A 21,969-nucleotide genomic window follows, 5' to 3' on the forward strand; every position below is an offset into this window, starting at 1 on the left:
ATTTGAAGCCCAGAAGGACATTTGGCCCTTTAGTGGGTTACTTAGCTTTGAATTATGTTCTTCACAGATGTCTCAGATAAATCGATACACAATGGCATAATACCTTGTACCTTGGATGACTGAATGTCGAAGAGAACATCCAGTCAAAAAGGGAAAGTCAGTAGAATTAGGAAGATAGTTGCTAGGTTTAGAAACAACAGTGAGTATAGAATTTGGACCAAAAGTTCTTTAGCAATAGCTTGTCAATAAGAGAGTGAATGTATATGTCAGGACATGTGAAGAGTCAGTTACAATGATGAACTGGGGAAAACATGTAGGTTAGCAGATATCAATAGAGACATTAAAAATCAGGCAAAGTATACAGTGAGGAATAGGATTAGACATTTTCAACAGGCTTGAGGTTGAATACATAATCTTAGGAAGAAACAAATATATAGCCACCAATAGGATTTACATTTGAGACAATTTGGCAACCTGGACATGGATATTTTTAGTAATCCATGCTCACTTTTCATTAAGGCTTTGGTACAAACATAAGAGTGACCTTTGCTTTCTGTGTCCAGAATATTACTGTGGTATAATGTATATGTAGATCAGGTGACATAAGTATTTCTTCCACCATTACTGGGAGCAATATTTTGAAGACATATAAATTCGTATTGGGGGAACAAAGCGGTGTACCCTGTGTCAATGAATATAGATATAATTCATGAATAGACCATACTGTGAATAAATAATAAAAATGGTTCCAACATTAAATAATAGATTGATTTGATATCTGAAAATATACAGAAAATCTTTAATTGATATACATACATTCATTACAACCAGTTATACATATAACAGTAATATGAGAGTTATGGTTTATCATGAAGAGTGTGTGAGCTTTGCTTCAAAAATGCTTATGGAAATCGAAAATAATGTGTTTTGAAAGAAGTCTCATGAAAAGACCAGTCAAGAAACCTGGAGGAATATATGAGTTCTGAAGCAGGAGGTGATTGAAATTGAAACAAATGTCTATAAATTTGTGAACTTGTGGAAGAAATATATATGCTATGATGTGCATAAACTGAAGAAATATTAATATACCACTGTTTAATAAAAATGAACTGCAAAATACACATCATGTCCCATAGGAAACTGCATGCATTGATGTTAAACTGGGTATTACTGTAGAAATATTAGGATTTGTATGCACCATTCTCTCAAGTCAGTTTTCAGTACTAGGAAACAAATATGTATTTCAGGTGGATGTATATTTCTGAGAATAATCTTGTGAATAGTTGATCATAAATCCACATACATGAATATGAATGATTTTAAGGAATGTATAATAAGACTCATATATTTGATAATTAGAAAAATTTGGAGAGTGTGTGTATACACACACACACACACACACATATACATATATACACACACACACACAGACACACACACAGAGACATTAAAATCTAGCAATATATATGCCAATCAAAATTCATCATAAAATATATACCATCCACAGATGCAAAAATAATTATTTCACTAAAAATGGTTTTATGTATAATGGTGTTCTACTAGGAAGCTCACCTATAGGTTGAATTTTCAGTTCCAACAGTGTTTAGGAAGAGTGATCTCTTCTCATAACTTCTATCGGCCAAGTCACAAACCTCACTAAAACATACGTGTGATAACAGGTAGGATTCTATATGTGCATATAAAAATACATGTGTTGAATAGGCTACAGAGAAAGGAGACAGGAATTTGTTGAGAGCCACAGCTGAAGGGGCCCCAGCAAACTTCCAGCTTGCAGCAAATTTCCAGCTGTTGGATGATTATTGGCTCACAGTGGCCCCAGCAACATCTAGTTGATTGGCTCCTCTGTGGTGATGCTCATTGGGCTGTTTCCCTGCCCTTTCAGACCACGGAGCTGCTCATTCGGGGACTTTTTTGGCTCCACCCACGCAACCCAGCCAATCGGCCTCAAGAGCAGGAGAATTGTGGAAGGTGGAGAGGCTTGTGGGTGTGACAGAGACTTCACAAGGAAGCCAGTGGTGGCAGTTGGGCTCTGAGGGTTTTTCCTGAGGAGCTGTTTTGTATGGCGTGTGTTTTTCTAAAAATAATGTTCATTTCTTTTGACAAGTGGCTCCTAACTCTTTCCCAGCCAGACTGTAGCATTTCCTCACTTGCACAGGGAGTGACTGAGGGTAAGTGATAAGGTAAACTGGTCGCCCCTGAGGGCAGGGCAAGAGGATGGGTGGCCATTTTAAGATTCCTCTTTAGTTTTGCTTCACTTTTGTTTTAAGCTGCCTGTCCATGGAGATGAGTGAGACGGAAGAAAAACCGCTCACATATGAGGAAAAACTATTCACGTCTGAGGAACAGATAGGGAGAAAGTACGGATGCACATGTCAGGAGGAAAGAAAGGGTATAATGACTTTTTGTTGTTCCCTTTTTATTTCAGTCTGTCTCTGTTTTGTTTAGAGTCATCTTGTTGGGTTTTATTATAGTAGAAATACGGGATCAGAAATTAGTAAAAAACAAACTGAAAGAGTGTTAAGTAAATTGTTAGAGGAAGGAGGTGTCTCAGTAAAATCAAGAACAGTCAGGGCATATAGTGATACAATACAAAAATGTACCCCATGGCCTTTTAAGGAGGAGTTGCTAAGTATATCATAATGGAACCATCATGGTGAAGATTCAAAAGAGTAGAAAAGAACAGGCCAGGGACTCTGCCAGTTGGCACATTGCCATTGTGGACATTCATATCTGCTTTGCTTAGTCCAAAACCTTCAGTTCAGACACAGATAGAGGAACAAAGCTTAGAGCAGAAAAAGCCATCAGGGGCAAAGTTACAAAAGGAGACTGCTACTAACATCTTTCTATCACCAGAGGGCATAAATGTCCAACAACAGCGCCACCTCTACAGGAGACTGTTACTAACACACCTTTCTATCACCAGAGGATGTAAATGTCCAACTAACAAGGCCACCTCCATATGCTGTGAGGCCCCCAACACCCGCAGTTGATAGTTCGGTTCCTGAGACAGGATCTCAAGTATTTACATGCCCGGTATTTTAGGTAGGAGGGCAGAGAATTCACCTTGCTTTTAATTTTAAAATAGTGAAGCAGCTAAAAGAGGCTGTAACAACCTATGGTCCTCAAGCACCCTTTATTGTAAGCTTGGTCAAATCTATTAACAACTTGAATGTGATGCCAGTAGATTGGGCTAGTATGTGTAAAGCTGTGCTAAAGGTAGGACAATACCTGTTATGGAAGGTTGCCAATGAGAAATTTTGCAAGGAGATGGCTAGGCAAAATGCAGCAGCTGGTTATCCTCAGAGAAATCTAGATATGTTGTTATGAAAGGGACCTTATGAGGATCAGCAGCAAAACAAATTGCATATGATCATGGTATATACGCATTAATTGCTGTAGAAGCGGTTAGGGCATGGAAGACTTCACAAGGACTTGGAGGATTACAAGGTCAATTATCTAAGGTAATACAAGGAGCTAATGAATCTTATGCTGAATTTGTAGATAGGCTTATTAAAACAGCTACCAGAGTTTGGGGGAATACAGAACAAGCAATGCCATTAATAAAACAACTGGCTTATGACCAAGGGAATTGTTGGTGCAGAGATATCATTAGACCATGGAAACATGAAGATTTAAACACATATATTAAATTATGTAGAGACATTAATGAATAAGAGCAAGTCGTGGCAGCTACAGTAAAACAGGCTTTAGATGCCAGGCCAAGAACATGCTAGAATTGTGAAGAAACAGGACATTATAAAAGGAATTGCCCCATAGGAGGAGGGTTTAACAAAACTAGGAATCAAAGGAGTAGAATATCGTGTATTTGCCCATGATGCCATAGAGGAAGACATTGGGCTAATGAATGCCATTCTCAAACCAACATAGAGGGTACTTCATTATCAAAAAACGAACAAAGACCAGGTGTTTATCCACAATATTATGGAGAAAGGCATCGGGCTCCACTGCCAAAAAATGGAGAGGTGGGCCCAATGCTCTGGGTGCCAAAACCACAAATATACGGAGCACTGGAGGAACCCAGCAACCCCATCAGGATAGTGCACAGGACACATTTTTTATCAGATCCCTCGTCAGACAAACCAGAGGGAGCACAGGGTTGGACATCAGCGCCTCCGCCAGATCAGTACTAACTCCAGAGATGAGGGTTCAAATAATTTCCACAGGGCTGAAAGTACCTCTTCCCAAAGGAACAGTAGGCTTATAATTGGGACGCAGCTCTTCTACTCTAAAAGGACTTAGGATAATTCCTTGGGTAATTGTTCCCGATTATGAAAGTGAAATAAAAATTATAGCCAGTTCTCCAAAGGATTTATCAGTAATTTCACCAGGAGATAAAATAGCACAGTTACTAATAATACTCAGCCTACATAATAAATTTTCTAGTCATGCTGTAGAAAGAGGTTCCACGGGATTAGACTCCACAGGTGTAGATTGGGCTATGCTTTCTTAAATTTAGATCCTCGCCCCATGCTAAAACTAAATATTCAAGGACATGAATTTAATGGGCTACTGGATACAGGTGCAAACCCTAGCATCATCTCTCATCAAGAATGGTCAAAACATTGGCCATTACAACAAGCCACTCAAATGCTTTGAGGCCTAGGAGTGGCGACTAATCCCCATAAAAGTGCAATTGTATTAGATTGGAAGGATCCTGAAGGATGTGAAGGAACTATACAGTCATATGTATTGGATCATCTTCCCGTTAATTAATGGGGATGAGATGTCCTTGATCAATTAGGTTTGACATTAACTTATAAGATCAAACAAAATGCACCCACTATTATGGCTAGACAAGGTTTTAGGAAAAGAAAAATATTAGAAAAACAAGAACAAGGTATAGGAGCACCAACACAAATAGATCAAGGAACAGACAGAAATGTGTTGGATTTTCAGAAAGGGCCACTGAGACAATAAAAATTACTTGGAAATCAGAAAGACCAGTATGGGTTCCTCAGTGGCCCCTGACTAAAGAAAAGATACAAGCAGCCCATTACCTGATCAAACAACAATTAGCAGAAGGACATATACAACCTTCTGTATCTCCCCATAATACTCCCATTTTTGTCACCAAAAAGAAATCTGGTAAATGGAGATTATTGCAAGATTTAAGAACCATTAATAATGAGATGGTTATTACGGGACCTGCTCAATCAGGGATTCCTCAATTGTCTGCTTTGCCAACAACTTGGTATGTTTTAGTTATACATATTAAAGATTGTTTTTTTTTTCATTTCCAATTCATCCTGAGGATAGTCCACGTTTTGCATTTACTATCCCTGCACTGAATCATGAAGCTCCTTATCACAGGTAAGAGTGGAAAGTACTCCCTCAAGGGATGGCTAACAGCCCAACTACATGTCAAATTTATGTTAACAAAGTAATCCTGCCACTTAGAAATCAAAATCCTTAACTACAAATATTTCACTATATGGATGATGTATCATTTGCACACAAAGCTAAAAACACATTGCTAGAATGTTATGCCACACTTACAAACTGATTAAAAAAATATAATCTAGAGATAGCAATAGATAAAGTACAATTAAAATTTCCAATAAATTATTTACGAGTTCTATTATCCTCAACCATGGTCAGTCCACCAAAAATTCAAATAGGAGTAGATCAACTCCAATCAATTAATGACTTTCAAAGTTATTTGGAGACATAAATTGGATAAGGCCTTAACTAATTATACCAACAGGAGAGTTGGGACCTTTATTTGATATCCTAAAAGGTCTATTAGATCCAAATTCACCCAGAATGTTAACACCTGAAGCAAGAAAGGCATTAAAAATCATTGAAACATAAATGGGAAATATGCATTTGGATAGAGTTGATATAATTTTGCCTTTATTATTTATTGTACTACCAACAAAAAAAGTATTTCTACAGGAGTATTTTGGCAAAAGGTCCATTATTATGGATTCATTTATCTTATTCTTCTAACACTATTATTACTAGGTATCCTGAGACTGAGGGACAATTAATACTCATAGGAATAAAAGCAGCAAAGGGAGTGTGTGGAATTTCACCCAATAAAATTATTACTCCATATTCTTTGAATCAAATTGATAAATTAGATAATGAGTTAAATACTTGGGCAGTAATCATGTGTAAATCAAATGTTTCATTTGATAACCACTTACCATCTAATCTTTTATTATCTTTTTGGTCATCGCATCCTGTAATTTTCCATAAATGACAAGAAAACATGTATCATGAATGCTCCAAGTATATTCACTGATGAGACAAATCATGGCACAGCAACAATAGTTACACCTGATCAAACTTTTACATTTTTACTACCCAAACAATCAGCTCAAAAGGTAGAGCTTAATGCAGTATTACAAGCTTTTGTGATGTTTAAAGATTCTGTATTTAATTTATTTTCCCTTAGTCAGTATATAGTTAATGCTATAGTATCCCTTGAAGATGCTGGTAGTATTTCCCCTTCCTCTACGGTTTTCTCTTTGCTTTCCAGTATACAATGTCTAATCTGGGACAGAAAAGATTCATTCTTTAATGGACATATCAGGGCACATACAGGATTGCCAGGAGCCCTTAGTTTGGGCAATGATTTAGCAGATTAAACTACAAATGACATACATACATATTTTCTCTACACTAGAAGAAGCTACAAATTTTCATAAAAAGTTTCATGTCAATGCTAATACTTTACAAAAGTGTTTTAAAATAACTAAGGAAAAAGATAGAAAAATAATAAAACAATGTCAAAATTGTGTGACATTTTTACCACAAGTTAATCTTGGAGTCAATCCTAGAGGATTGATACCTAACCATATTTGGCAGATGAATGTCACACACTTGCCAGAACTTGGAAAATTAAAATATTTGCATGTTACAGTTGATACTTCTTCTGGATTTTTGATGGGCTCCCTTCATGCGGGGGAAAAAACTAAAGATGTTATAGCTCATTACTTACAAAATTTTGCCACTTTGGACATTCCAAAACAGTTAAAATCAGATAATGCCCCTGATTATACTCCTACCTCTTTTAAACAATTTTGCTCATCATTTGGCATTACTCATATAACAGGAATCCCATACAATCCACAGGGACAATGCATAGTGAAATAGCACATGAAACTATTAAAATGTATTTATTAAAGCAAAAAGACGGAATTGGGAAGGGGTATGAATTCCCCAAAGATAAACTTAAAATAACCCTTTTTACTCTAAACTTTTTAAATTTGGATTCATCAGGACTTAGTGCTGCGGAAAGGCATATGTGTCCAAAAAAATGTGCATAAGTTCAAGGTACTTTGGAAGGATATTCTAACAGGACAACAGAAAGGTCCTGACCCAATAATTGTCTGGAATCGGTGGTCTTTTTCTGTGTTTCTACAGGGAGAACAGCAGCCGATTTAAATAACAGAGAGATTAACTAAGGTCCTTACCAAGAGATTGCCTGGAGTCGGGTGTCTCTTTATGTGTTTCCACAGGGAGAACAGCAGCCAAATTGGATTCCAGAGAGGTTAACTAAAGTACTGACCCAGTGATTGTCTGGAGTCAGGGGTCTCTTTGTGTGTTTCTACAGGGAGAACAGCAGCCGATTTGGATTCCGGAGTGATTAACTGAAGTCCTGACCCAGTGATTGTCTGGAATCGGGGGTCTGTTTGTGTGTTTCCACAGGAAGAACAACAGCCGATTTGGATTTCAGAGAGATTAACTAAAGTGATTTCTATAGACCAAAATAAGATGATTTGGCTCAAATTTATAACAGCTGATATCCAGAACTCCAGTTTCACTATCCTTACATCTGTGACAGAACAGGGATGCTTTTTTCAATATCTATTTTATTATTGCCCTTTCCCACATCATGAAGTTTTATTTGTTTTTTTGAGCTCATTGAGACCTAGGTTAATGATTTGCTGATCAGTTCTATACTTTGACTATAGAGTTTTTAAACATTGCAATGGTGCTTTCACCTGTAAAAAGTTATAAGGCCTTTACTATTATGTTATGTGTTGTATGTATTATATTATGTGTGCACACTTGTGTTTTGTGTTATATGTTTGAATGTATGTATGTCCATATATCATATATGATGAGCACTCATTAAAAAATGGATGCAAATATTTTTTTTTTATTCACGTGATTTAAATGGTTTAATTTAAATTGGGTAAACAACTGTTGAGCATTGTTTTAATATGTGAACAAAAAAGGAAGTTAACAGTCCTGTTTGTTACTTCACCTTTTCTTTTCATTATATTTAATAATTTTCTTCAGAATAATGTAAATTTTTAAGAAAATTATTTTCTTTTAGTGCCTTCTGGAATGTTAAATAATTTTCCTTTAGCCATTATTGCCAGAATTCGTATCTTCATACCAGTGCCGGTGAAGTCAAAGATAAAACCAATCTATAGCTTCTGCAATAGCCCATCACTGAACTTCTTGCAGAACTTGCCAGGACTATGTATCACTTTTATGGATTGTGAACTCACTTGTATGCATTGTGAACTCTCTCTTGGTGAAGCCACTTGTGGTAGTGTTGGGGTATATATGCTGATGCTATCAGCAGTGGTACAATTTTTCCAAAATTAGCCATCAATTGGCTTGGTGTGTCTTCTTTATTCTCACTTGATAGAGGTCAGAAACCTTACAGAGGAAGGGGAAAGACTTCATCCGCAATGACTGCTCTTTTAGCCATTTTGGTTTTGGATGCACACATGGTATCTTTCTTTAGATCCATCCATCTAAGAATCTAAGCAACAGCCTCACACAGGGCCAAGAGGCTGATTCAGACACATCCCTTTCCAAAGCAATTAAGCAAAGAGCCACAGGTGATGCCCATTCATTTGAATTTAAAACTGTTTTCTTCAGGTTTCACAAAGAGGTGGCATGAGGGAAAGACCTTCCTGACATTCACGGCAACAGAACAATTGTTAAGCAAAAGGCCCAAACAGGGTTTCTCCACTGAGACATTAGTAGTCACACCGATATCTGAGTTGTCTGAGATGCTCGCCATTCCCTTCAGCTATCCACTACATGGCCATGTCACAGAGCTTGGAGGTGGTATATATCTTGGATTCAAAACCATGAGCCTCTTCTGGAGAGTGGCCAGATTTCAGGAAGAAAACAGGAACTAAGGAAGATAGCAGGTGTTGCCCATCAATAAGGCAAGCTGCATTCCATTTATAAATTGGGCAGGATGAATGCTGGGAAGCTTTCTACTAGTCAGGACACATCCATTGATGCATTCTCTTTTCTAATATCTACAACCACGGACACAGTAGGGTACACAGACAGAAACACTCGCATTTACAAACGACTTACTAGAAACAGTTCACTTCAAACAAAACAAACCGCATTTCCTACCTATTCTCAGAACATGAGACAAAACCACAAACCCACACCCACACCAACAAAGGCCCCTTCTTCCCCCAAGTAGGTCTGTGAATATCTGGAGTGTCCTCTGACTCTGGGCCATTCTAGGTTGCCCTGAAATGGCCTGTCCTGTCTCAGATCTGGTGTCCTTAAGCAACTTTCTGAAGTTGTCAGGAGCCAGCGGTGAGTCACTACCTTCTTTCTCAGGAAAGGCCCCTCTTCAGAGATTTTCTTTCATTTGGCCATCCAAACAGGATGGTCCAAAGTAGGTACCAAGAAAGACTGACTCTGTTATCTAGAAATCCAAAAATTGAGACCACTGGGACTGGGACAAGGACTGGCACTGTTTGACTGGCTTTTTGGATCCCAAGATCAGACAGTTTCTTCCCCAAGGAAGTGAGGTGAGGTTACTTCCATGAGGAACTGAATGAGTTCACTGCCTTGGCAACCACTTTGTACTAACGGTTGCTTCCAAGGGTCCCATGAGATGGATGCTGTCCCTGCTTCCTGTGACACTTTCACAAGTTAGAATGATATATCAACCATAGGCACCCAGGAACAGCTCTCCACACAGGTCTCATTTGGTCCATCTTCTCTACATTAACAATAGAAAGGCTGATTCAGACACAACCCTTAATCCTGACCAGGTTGTTTGCCATGGAAGATGAATTTTGCTGTCTCAGGTTTTTCAGAGGTGCCTATATCTTCTTCAGTGATCATTTCTGCATGGAGCTTTGAGGTTCTCTGCAGGTGGAAGATCCCTAGCATTCCTGTATTGTAAGACCAACTCTGTCCCTGCTCATCTGTAAAGTTAGATTGAGGTAACAGTGTATGGTTAGGGTTAATAACAGGTTTGATTTGGGTTAGGAATCATTCTGCTGAATGAATAATTGTATTGGAAACCTGTGATGTGTAAAAGAATATATAGGTGAAATATATGTATGAAAACAGAAATCTAAGTAACATTTGAAGCCCAGAAGGGCATTGGGCCCTTGATTGGTATACTTAGCTTTGAATAAATCGATATAAAATGCCATAGGACCTTGTACCTTAGAAAATTGAATGTAGAAGAGAACATCCAGTCCAAAAGGATAGTCGGTAGTGAAAGGTTAATGAAATAGTTAATTGTCACTTCCTGTTTTTCTGTATGCTTAACATAACACTGTTGAAATCTTGAGAACTGTTTGCTAATCTTTTTCCCAGAATGTGCTTTCCCCAACAACCAAACTGTAGAATGTAATCTTCACCTGATTGCACGCAAACAGCCCGCTCACCCTTACCCATCAGTAAATTTTCCTCCCTGCTCTCTCCAAGGAAAGTATATTAGCTCTGCTTAAACTATTCTCAGGGATCTCTGCTCTATTCAAGTGAGCTCTAAGCCCTAGCATGCTGGACCCCCAATAAACTCTTTGCTGTTGCATGAGACAGTCTCTTGGTGGTCTCTTCATTCGATGCTCGCCCGACCTTTACATATAGAGGTTCCACCGAGTTCTGGCAGGGGCAGACAAGAGACCCTAACAGGCTCCTCTCGGGGTAAGTAAGGCGCCTCTTTCTGGTTTCAGTTTTAAGGTTAGGGTTTGGCAAAATGGCTGTTGATATAGAGCGTGAGCTCTCTCCGATGGTGGCTGACAGATGTATCACAGAGCCACAGGCCACTTCCCTGGAGGACGCCCCAGAGGACTCGGGAAATTGAGGAACAATAGTCTCCTTGATTCAGTGATATTTTGTTTCAGATTCGGTATTGCCAGCCCATAGGGTTTTGCCGGCTACTCAGTCCTGGTCTCAGTTTTGGACGTCCATTGCCTGTCTTTATTGTCTTGTCTGTGTCGTGTGTTGTTGCATTCACTGTTTGTGTATGTTTCATTAAGGGACAGAGCACTCCAATGCCTCTGTCCCTGACCCATAATCACTGGACCCAAGTTCGCTTAAGAGCTCAGAATCTTTCTTTTTCAGTAAAACTCCGGACCGGCCAGACTCTCTGAGCCTCAGAATGTCCCACCTTTGGAGTCGGATGGCCCCTAGAAAGATCTTTCTACTTCCCACTAATTTAAAAAGTCAGAGATATTGTCTTTCAGCTGGGCCCACATAGCCATCCAGATCAACAGCCGTATACCTTAAATTGGTAGGACCTCTGCAAATCTCCTCCTCCATGGGTGAAGCCTTTCCTTGCCCCTTCCCCTACTCCTATTCCTTCCCCCACGATCTCTCAAACCCTCTGCTCATCCTCCTCCTCCACCCTCTGTTCTCCCTGAGTCACAAGATTTGACTCTACTGGACTCTCCTCCCCCTCCTTTTCCCCTCTCCTCTTCCCCCTACCACCAACACACTCTAAGTGATTCCCTTGCAGCTGACTCAACCTCTTCGCCATTGGATGAAGCTAAGCTGGCCCAGGGCCCTCCAGATAACTCCCCCGTGGCACACACAGACCTCCTCCCCTGGAGGAAGATGGCCCGGATAAAGGAACTCGCTGGCTGCGAATCATTGAAAACCTTGTAACTCCCGTGATGATCCCCCTATGTCCCTACGGGCCAATGATTGATGACAACAATGGGTAAAATTTGCAAGCCTACCAGTATTGGCCTTTCTCCTCTTCAGACCTATAAAACTGAAAAAATAACAATCCCCCTTTTTCCGAGGACCCTACCCAGCTCACAGGTCTGGTTGAGTCATTGATGTTTTCATACCCGCCTGCTTGGGATGACTGTCAACAACTCTTAGGGACTCTCTTCATGACAGAGGAACAAAAGAGAATAATCCTGGAAGCTGGAAAAAATATCCTCGGACCAGATGGGAGACCGACACATCTTCCCAACATAATCAAAGCCAGCTTTCCCTTGAAGCGACCCAACTGGATCCCCAACACATTTGAAGGTAAGAAAGCATCTGTCCACTTTTCACTGGGTTTCAAATAATTTAGCCAAGGTAAGAGAGATTATTCGAGGGCCTAATGAATCTCCCTCTATGTTTCTAGAGAGAATTATGGAGGCATATAGAAGATATACACCTTTCAATCCTCAGGCAGAGGATCAAAAAGCATCTGTCACAATGGCCTTTATTGGGCAAGCTGCCCTAAATATTAAAAGAAAGTTACAATACTTAGATGGATTACAAGATATGATTTTGGGAGATTTAGTCAGAGAAGCCGAGAAAGTATACAATAAGAGAGAAACTGAGGAAGAGAAGGGAGCAAAGGGAGGATAAAAGAAACAAAAGACAGACTAAGGCGTTGACTAAAATTCTGGTCACAACACCAAAAGGGCCAGAAATTAAGAAAAAGGGAGACAGGAAGGGATACCTGGTCCCATGCCCGAGGCCATCCCTGGCCTCAAATCAATGTGCCTACTCTAAAGAAAAAGGACACTGGGCCCACGAGTGCCCTAGAAAGAGACAGCCACGCCAGCCAGCCATTCTGACTCTGGAGGATGACTACAAAAGTTGGGGCTCAGATGCCCTCCCTGAGTTCAGGGTAACTTTTGAAGTGAAGGGGAACCCAGTAAACTTTGAAGTGGATACAGAGGCAATATACTCAGCCCATAAGGCTCCATTGGGCCCTCTATCAAATAAAAGGTCTCTAGTTCAAGGGGCTAACGACAGTAAATATCAGGCTTGGACAACTAAGAGGACCATGGACCTGGGGAAAGGAAAACCCATCACTCCTTCCTAGTAATCCCAGAATGCCTGGCCCCATTGATGGGCAGAGATCTGCTCACCAAGCTCCAGGCCAAAATAACTTTTAACCCTGAAGGCCCCCAAGTGAAATTTCTAAATCCTCCAGTGAAAACTCCTATAATCACAGCTCTAACTATGTCAGTAGAAAATGCACATAGACTCACTCAACTTGGTTCAAAGAAACTGCAGGTATTTCTGAAGTATCAAGAACAGAGTTTTCCACTAACTGACTCACAGCAAAAGGAAATAACTGAATGGGTAAAAAAGCCTGTCGGGTCCATCAATTGGTTAATGCTTACCCTTCTATGTTTCCTGCATTAAAGCACCTAACTAGGAACCAGTCCAGGACAATTCTGGGAAGTTGACTTTACTGAAATTAAGCCAGCAAGGTATGGACATAAATATCTCCTAGTCTTTGTAGATACATTTTCAGGATGGATTGAAGCCTTCTCCACTAAAAGAAAAAGAAAAAAAAAAAGAAACAGTGCAAATGGTGGTCAAGAAGATCCTGGAAGATATTTTTCCAAGATACTTCCTGCCAAAGGTAATAGGGTCTGATAATGTACCTGCGTTAGTGGCCCAGGTAAGTCAGGGGTTACCCAGGAACCTGGGGATTAATTGGAAGTTATATTGTGCTTATTGACCGCAGAGTTCAGGACAGGTAGAAAGAATGAATAGAACCATTAAAGAGACCTTAACGAAATTTGGCTTAGAAACCAGCATAAAAGATTCGACAATGCTCCTGCCTTATGCAATGTTTCATGCAAGAACTACTCCCTCTGTTTCTTTGAGTAACCTCACCCCCTCTAAAATTCTCTACGATGCCCAGCCTCCAGTAAGGGACCTAAGCCCAACTCTAAAACTTAATGATCCCCTCCACACCCCCTTCCTTGACAGAATTTAAGCTCTTGAAGGAACACTACAATACCTGTGAAAACAGCTGGCCACTACCTACCAAACTGGGGACGTGGGGACTCCACATTTATATCAAGTAAGAGACTTCATCTACATAAGACGACATCATGTGTCATCCCTGGAACCCCTTTGGAAAGGACCATATCAGGTGCTAGTTATAACACCTACAGTGGTAAAGGTAGACAGAATCACTTCCTGGATCCATGCCTCTCATCTCAAGCCTGCGCCCTGTCCACACTATGGCTGGAAACAGGAAAAGAATGATAACACTTTCAAATTGCATATTCGCTGTGTGGATAAGGCTATAGACTCTTCCCTTGGCCACAAATAGTCCTAACCCTCATTAGCCCATTCAGCAGTGATGGCTGATCACAAATCCTACTGAAGAAAAAAGTATAAACTATCTCGCATACAGCCCCCTTAGGGACCTGGTGGCCATCTCTCCACCAGGACATTTGTCAGCTGGCTATAAGTCTTTACTATTGGGATATCCCTGATATAGAGGATCCCACTAAAATTCCATTAAATTCCTTCCGTAACATAGATAATGGAAACAAACATTATGGATGTAGGGACACACGAGCCAGATGCAGGTTGGCTAGCCTAGATTACTATGTTTGCCCGGCAGACTATCAAAGCCAAAAACAGTCATGGCTCTGTGGGGGAAAAGCCGACTTCTTCTGTAAGTAATGGGGATGTGAGCATACAGGGGCTGCCTGATGGAACCCAAACTCCTCATCAAATTTTGTACACAGCATTGGCCATATTACCAAATAGATAAGCAAAACCAATGGAACCCAGAGGGGTCTCTAGATCCTCAAATTCTGTTTGACCTTTTTAACTTTTGCAAGTGCTCCAAAGGGTAAAAGGAGATTCCCCTGTGTGGAGGCCTTTTTCCTCCTTTGCTCACATCCTGAACTATGCTTATCCAATAGATCCTCACCTTCAGCCTTCTGCTCCAGAGTCTCTGCTGTCTCTCCCACCTCAGAAACCTAATTTCTCCCCTCCAATTATTAGATCAAAAACCCAAACCTTCCCTGGTTCTCAGACCATTGCCCCCTTGCTGAGGTAGCAGGTTCAGAGGTACCCCTCCACCCACTCTCTCCTCTCTTCTCCTGTCAGTGCCCGCTCCGGGTCCCACCAGGTCCTCTTTCCAGCTAGCCCAAAGCTCAAACCAGCTGAGGAGAGCCTTCAGACCCCTATCCAAGATGGAATGAAAATGGCCTTTAAAGTTGCTTTGTCATCACTGAAAACAGTTTACTAATAATTTAAAGTCCCTCACATGCGTTTTGGGATACTCACTCCCGTCTTCTCCTCTGCTCTACCAGTTCTACTGCTCAAGTTTTTGTTGCTAGAAACATCCCAAACCCCTTTCCCATTATTCTTTTACATCTCTCCTTCCTCATTCTCAGATCCATGGAGCTGCTCTCAGCCCCGCCTTCCCGGTCTTCCCCCTCTGTACTAAGCCACAGAATAGTCTTAACTGACCTTCTCCAGAAGTCTTCACCTGGCTGACTTTAGGACTTTCAGCAAAAGAGTCCCTATAAAGGAGTTCAATGTAGATAAATTTCCTCTTTTCCTGTTGTCCTGTTATACTTGGTCATTGGCTAAAAAAATCAGCACTTCTATGCTACACACGCCCTTACTTGTTTTTCACAAAATATGTAAACAAGGCCTCTGACCTTGAGCTGGGGCTTCACAGAGATGGATACATTGCTAAGATAAATAAATTACCAACTAAGCTCTGTGGTAACAGCTGGCAGGGGGAAAATAAGAAAGGGAAGAATAAGCTCTCCCCCTCCCAGGTGTCCTTCAAAAGTTAACTTGCCCAGAACCGAGGAAAAAACAGAAACAAAATCTGCTTTTTTGAACTTCTGCAGACTGTGAACTTCTGAGCCCCTTCCCTTACTTGTTGGGTACAAAATTCTAAAACTACCTAAACTTGAGTTTCAGGGGATTAATTGATTACAACAGAAGCATTGTCCTCTGAATCCACTTGCAACCAAATAGGACTGTTTCCCTGTCTTCAGTGCTATCTTAGGTGCCTTGCCTTGTGCGTCCCTACAACAGCATAATTCTATATACATAAACATTGTTTATGTTTTTATGAAATGGTCAACACATGTGATTAATTCTGTAATGGTGCAGATGGTTCCCAGCGTGCTCTGTCATAAAGCAGGTTCATTTGAAGATCAAATATGAGGGCATACAACCCAGTTTCACTGGGAACATATATTCCTCACTTTAGCCATCCTACTAGGAATAGGAGTTTCTGCATGGGTGGGCACAGGAACCACTCCCTTGTCCATGGGACACAACAAATGACCCAATTAGAAGCAGAAATAGACCAAAACTAAGATATTAGAAACCTCCATCAGAGCTTTGCATGAATCTTTAACCTCTCTCTCTGAAGTTGTTTTACAGAACAGTCGAGGGTTGGACCTCCTCTTCATTAGAAAAGGGAGGTTTTGTGCTGCATTGAGGGAAGAATGCTGTTTTTATGCTGACCATACTGGAGTTGTAAAAAAATTTATGAGTGAAATAAAGGGACACCTTGAAGAGCATCAAAGAGAGAGAGAGAGAGGCCCAAAAAGGATGGTTTGAGTCTTGGTTCACACAGTCCCCCTGGTTAACTACGTTTTGATCAACCCTGGCCGGTCCAATAATAATCCTCATATTATTGCGAACTATAAAACCCTGTTTGCTCAACCGTGTAATTTCTTTTCTCCAGGCTCAAATTGGAAGAGTTAAAATTATGATAATAACCCACTAGCAGACAAAGAATGTGACACCCCCCAATGATCGTTTTTATGATTAAAAGTAGCCAGAAAAAGAAGTGGGGAATGAAAGGTTAATGAAATAGGTACTTGTCACTTCCTGTTTTTCTGTATGCTTAACAAAACACTGTTGAAATTTTGAGAAATGCTTGCAAATCTTGTTCCCAGAATGTGCTGTCCCCAACTGCCAAAATGCAGAATGTACTCCCTCACCCAGTTGCATGCAAACTGCCCGCTCGTCCTGATCCATCAATAAACTTCCCTCTCTGCCCTCTCCAGGAAAAGCATATAAGCTCTAATTAAGCTATTTTCAGAACTGTCTGCTCTATTCATTTGAGCTCTGAGCCCCAGCATGCTGGAAACCCAATAAACCCTTTGCTGTTTCATGAGATAGTCTGTTGGTGGTCTCCTCCTCCAAAGCTCGCCCGACATTTACTTGGATGATTGAATGTAGAAGAGAACATCCAATAAAAAAGGGATAGTTGGTAGGATTTGGAGGATAGTCAATATGTTTAGGAAGAAGAGTGAGTATAAGATTTGGAGCAAAAGTTCTTTAGCAATAAGGTTTCGGTTAGAGAGTGAATGTAAATGTCAGCACAGGTGAAGAGTCAGACACAATGATGAACACGGGAAAATATGTAGGAAAGCAGATATCAATAGAGACATTATGAAATCAGGCAAAGTATAAAGTGAGTGATAGGATTAGACATTTTGAACAGGGTTGAGTTGAATATATAATCATAGGAAGAAACAAATATGTAATCACCAATATGATTGACATTTGAGAGCATTAGGCAAATTTCAGGTGGATGAATATTTCTGAGAATAATCTTGTGAATGTTTGATTATAAATACACATACATAAACATGAATGAATTGAGGGAGTGTATATAAGACACATATATTTCATATTTTGAAAAATGCGGAGAGTGTGTATATATATATATATATATATATATATATATATATATATATATACACAAAACACACACACAGACAAAAAAGTAGCAGTATATAAGTCAATGAAAATTCATCATAAAACATATATCATCCACAGATCTAAAAATATTCATTTTACTTAACATGGATTTAGGTATAATATTGTTCAACTAGGAAGCTCACCCCTAGGTTGAATATTCAGTTCCAACAGGGTTTGGTAGGAGTGATCTCTTCTCCCAATTTGTATCTGCCAAGTCAGCCACCTCACAAGAATTTGCGTGTGGTACCAGGTAGGATTCTATATGTGCATAAAAGAACAAATGTGCTGAATAGGCTACAGAAAAAGGAAGATAGGAATTAACATATTTATTAACTTTAAAAATACATGGAGAATTATTTCAACAAAAAATTGACTAGATTTATAAATCCTAATCTGTATCATGCAAATGGCAAGTCCAACTATACACCATGCCTCTTCTGAACTGCTTGTATTTCTATTCTGTTTGGGTTATTTTTCTCCATCATATTAGGTTTAGGAGTCAGAGTCTGGTAGGGTATGGGTTAGTGTCAGGGATTCAGTATTTCGAATGGAAAATAGGAAATTGATTCCAATGTGTATTTAAATATATGCTACAGAAAAATCTTCCAACTCTCATCCAGAACGATGCTTTGACATAACCTTCGCCTCAAGTAAGACACAATTAGAGGAGAAGAGTTAGAAAATTTGTGAATAACTATCTGGAATGGAAAATGCTCCAGATTTCACATCTTTGGAGGTGGTAGAGGAGTTTCTAAATGCAAGGGACAGGGTAAACACTCCACAAACATGGAGCTCTGCTGGCCTAAAGACATTTTGAGAATTAGCCTCTGAGGTTGGGCACTTGAAATATATGTTGTTGTCAGGAGTTTTAGCTTTCTTTGTAGTGAGACCATCAAAGCTGTTTCTGCATCTATGTGACCTGGAGGACATGGTTACTTATTTTCCAATCAAAATGAGGCAGCAGTGCTGAATTCTCTCTTTGTAGGTAAACTGTGGCCACTGAGGGCTTTTTTTCTCCCCGTGTAGACTGTGAAGCCATTTGGTCATCTTCCAATTTTCGTGGTGTTTCTTGCTGCTGCACTGGGAGTTTGGTATTTTCTTCACGAAAAAAAAGGATTTCAAATGGGACACATTGCTGGAGCTAGTTCTGTTAGGTGTGGTGGCCAGGGTCTGCAGGAGAATGCACCAACCAGGGTTATATCCCATGTGTCTTGCCCCCTTGACAATAGCAACATGATTCTGAACATTGCCCTGAAACTTCTCCATATAAAAATATGCCTTTACATATATGGGTCTACTGGCTGTACCATGTCAGTCACAAGGCATTTGGAAGCCAATGGAAGATCCACATGGCCCCACCACAGATGTTTTATCACACACTTTCATAACACTGCTCTAGTCCCACTACTCACCAGGCTCCAACTTACTGGCATCTCTGTTCTACAAAATTTTCTTGAAACCCAGTCAATCAAGGCACTGTCTGGTATACTGATGATCATCAAGAGGACATTCCAAGGTTCTCCAGTTTTAGCTGGTCATGGGAATTTCAAAAATTTTATGGTAATTATCCAGCAATATTTCACGGATGAAGTTGGAGGCACTATGGGTTTCAATTCATTCAGGAACAATTAAATGCTGAGGAAGCTAATTTCAGTGAAACTCTGGAGCACTCTCACAGGCAAGGCTTCCCAAAAAGTGCCCAAAAAGTAACATGAAACCAGGCCCATTGAGGTCTACAAAGTGAGGTCCATGTGTGTTTTCAATCTCAATTATGGCTGCCAAGTCTTTCAGAATTAAATCATGTGATATCTTGGCTGAGATTTCCAGTGTTCTTTGGAAAGCCAACCTGGGCCTAGACCTCGGGTTCCAAGGTCACCTAACATGCCTGGCCTCCTAAAATCCCATCACAATTCATGGCAATACTTCTCTGAGTTCAGTTCCAGATCTGTCTCTAAGGGGAATCACACCAGAGTTCAAGCCCAGATGGACCCAGTAAACTCTTCCGTGACACAAATGAATACAATTAAAACCAAAATACTCCCACACGTCCCTCATCTTCTTCCATATAAACACTCATCATAAACTCTGCCTGAATGTTTCCATGAGGGGCACAGCCCAAGACAGTGTCCAAAATAAGCATCCTTGCACTTCATTTGCATACCTTCAGGGTGGCCTGGACACCATTCCTGTGAACCAGGAGTGAACAAATAGGCTTGCCGTTAATACTATTCCAATTCTCCAATTTGAGGCCTACTGACTTTGGGGTTAGATTCTTTATGTGAATTGGAGTCATGAGAAAACCCAAGCACCTATGGGCTAGCCTTTGCAGGTTGTGAAGAACTCATTTGACACAAAGGATCTCTATTCTCACTTGATGGAGGTCAGGAACCTTACAGAGAAAGGCGAGAGGCTTCATTCCAATGACTGCTCTTTTGGCCATTTTGGTTTTGGATGCACACATGGGATCTTTCTTTAGATACATCAGGTGCTGAGAATCTAAGCCACAGCCTCACACAGGGCCAAGGGGCATATTCCTACACATCCCTTTCCAAAGCAATTAAGAAAAGAGCCACAGGTGATTACCTTCATTTCCATTTGAAAACTGTTTTCTCTAGGCTTCACAAAGGTGTGGCCTGAGGCAAAGACCTTCCTGACATTCAGTGCAACAGGACAATAAGTAAGCAAAAGGCAAAAAGCAGGGTTACTCCACTGAGACTTTCCTGGTCACCCTGATATGTGAGTTTTCTGAGATGCTCGCCATTTTCTTCAGCTCTCCAGTACATGGCCATGTCACAGAGCTTGGAGGTGGTACATATCTTGGACACAAAACCATGAGCCTATTCTGGAGAGTGGCCAGAATTCAGGAAGAAAACAGCAACTTAGGAAGATAGCAGGTGTTGCCCATCAATAAGACAAGCTGCAGTCCATTCACAAATTGGGCAGGATGAATTTTGGGAAGATTTATACTAGACAGGACACATCCATTAATGCATTCTCTTTTCTAATGTCAACAACAACGGACACAGACATAGAAAGACTCGGCTTGTCAAAAACTTACTAGAAACAGTCCAATCCAAACAAACAAACCACCTTTCCTACCTATTCTCAGAACATGAGACAAAACCACAAACACACATCAACTCCCACAAAGGCACCTCCTTTCCCCAAGTAGGTCTGTGACTATCCGGGGTGTCCTCTGAATGGTAGGCCATATTATGATCCCCCAAAATGGCCTGTCCTCTCTCAGATCTGGTTTCCTTGGCCAATTCTGTGAAGTTGTCAGGAAAAAGTGGTGAGCCACTACCTGATTTCTCAGGAGAAGTCCCTCTCCAGAGCTCTCTTGGCATTTGCCTTCCTCACATTAGTAGGTACCAAGAAAGACTGACTCTGTCCTTGGTAAATCCAAACAAGTGACCCCACTGGGACTAGGACTGGGACTACCTTTGGCTGCCTGGCTTCTTTGATACCAAGTTCAGAGAGTTCCATCACCAAGGAAATGAGGTATGTCACTTTCTTGGAACTGAATTAGGTCACTGCCTTGGCAACCACTTTGTCCTAACCGTTGCTTCTAAGGCTACCATGAGATGGAGTCTGCCCCTACTTCCGGTGCCACTTTCACAAGTTAGAATGGTATATCAACCATAGGCACCCAGGAGCAGCTCTCCACACAGGCCTGGTTTGGTCAGTCTTCTCTACAATAAGAAGAGAGAGGCTGATTCAGACACATCCCGTCATCCTGATGAGGTTGTTCGCCATGGAAGATGAATTTTGCTCTCTCAGGACCTTCATACCTGCCTACAACTTCTCCAGGTATCATTTCTGAATGGACTTTTGAGGTTCTCAGCAGGTGGAAGGTCCCCTACTTTCCTGTATAGTAAGAACCACTCTGTCCCTGCTCTTCTGTAAAATGAGATTGAAGGAAAAGTGTATGTTTAGGGTTAATAACTGGTTTGATTTTTGTTAGGAATCATTCTGTGCGATGAATAATGGTATTGGGAACATACGATATTTACAAGAATATAGAGGTGAAATAGAAGTATGAAAACAGAAATCTAGGTACGACTTGAAGCCCAGAAGGGCATTGGGCCCTTGATTGGGATAGTTAGCTTTGAATTATGTTCTGCAAAGTTGTCTAAGTTAAATTGATATAAAATGGCATAGGACCTTGTACCTTGGATGACTGAATGTAGAAGAGAACATCTAGTCAAAAAGAGATAGTAGGTAGGATTAGGAAGA

The sequence above is a fragment of the Callospermophilus lateralis genome, unplaced genomic scaffold (genome assembly GCF_048772815.1).
Source record: "Callospermophilus lateralis isolate mCalLat2 unplaced genomic scaffold, mCalLat2.hap1 Scaffold_814, whole genome shotgun sequence".
NCBI classification, from domain to species: domain Eukaryota; kingdom Metazoa; phylum Chordata; class Mammalia; order Rodentia; family Sciuridae; genus Callospermophilus; species Callospermophilus lateralis.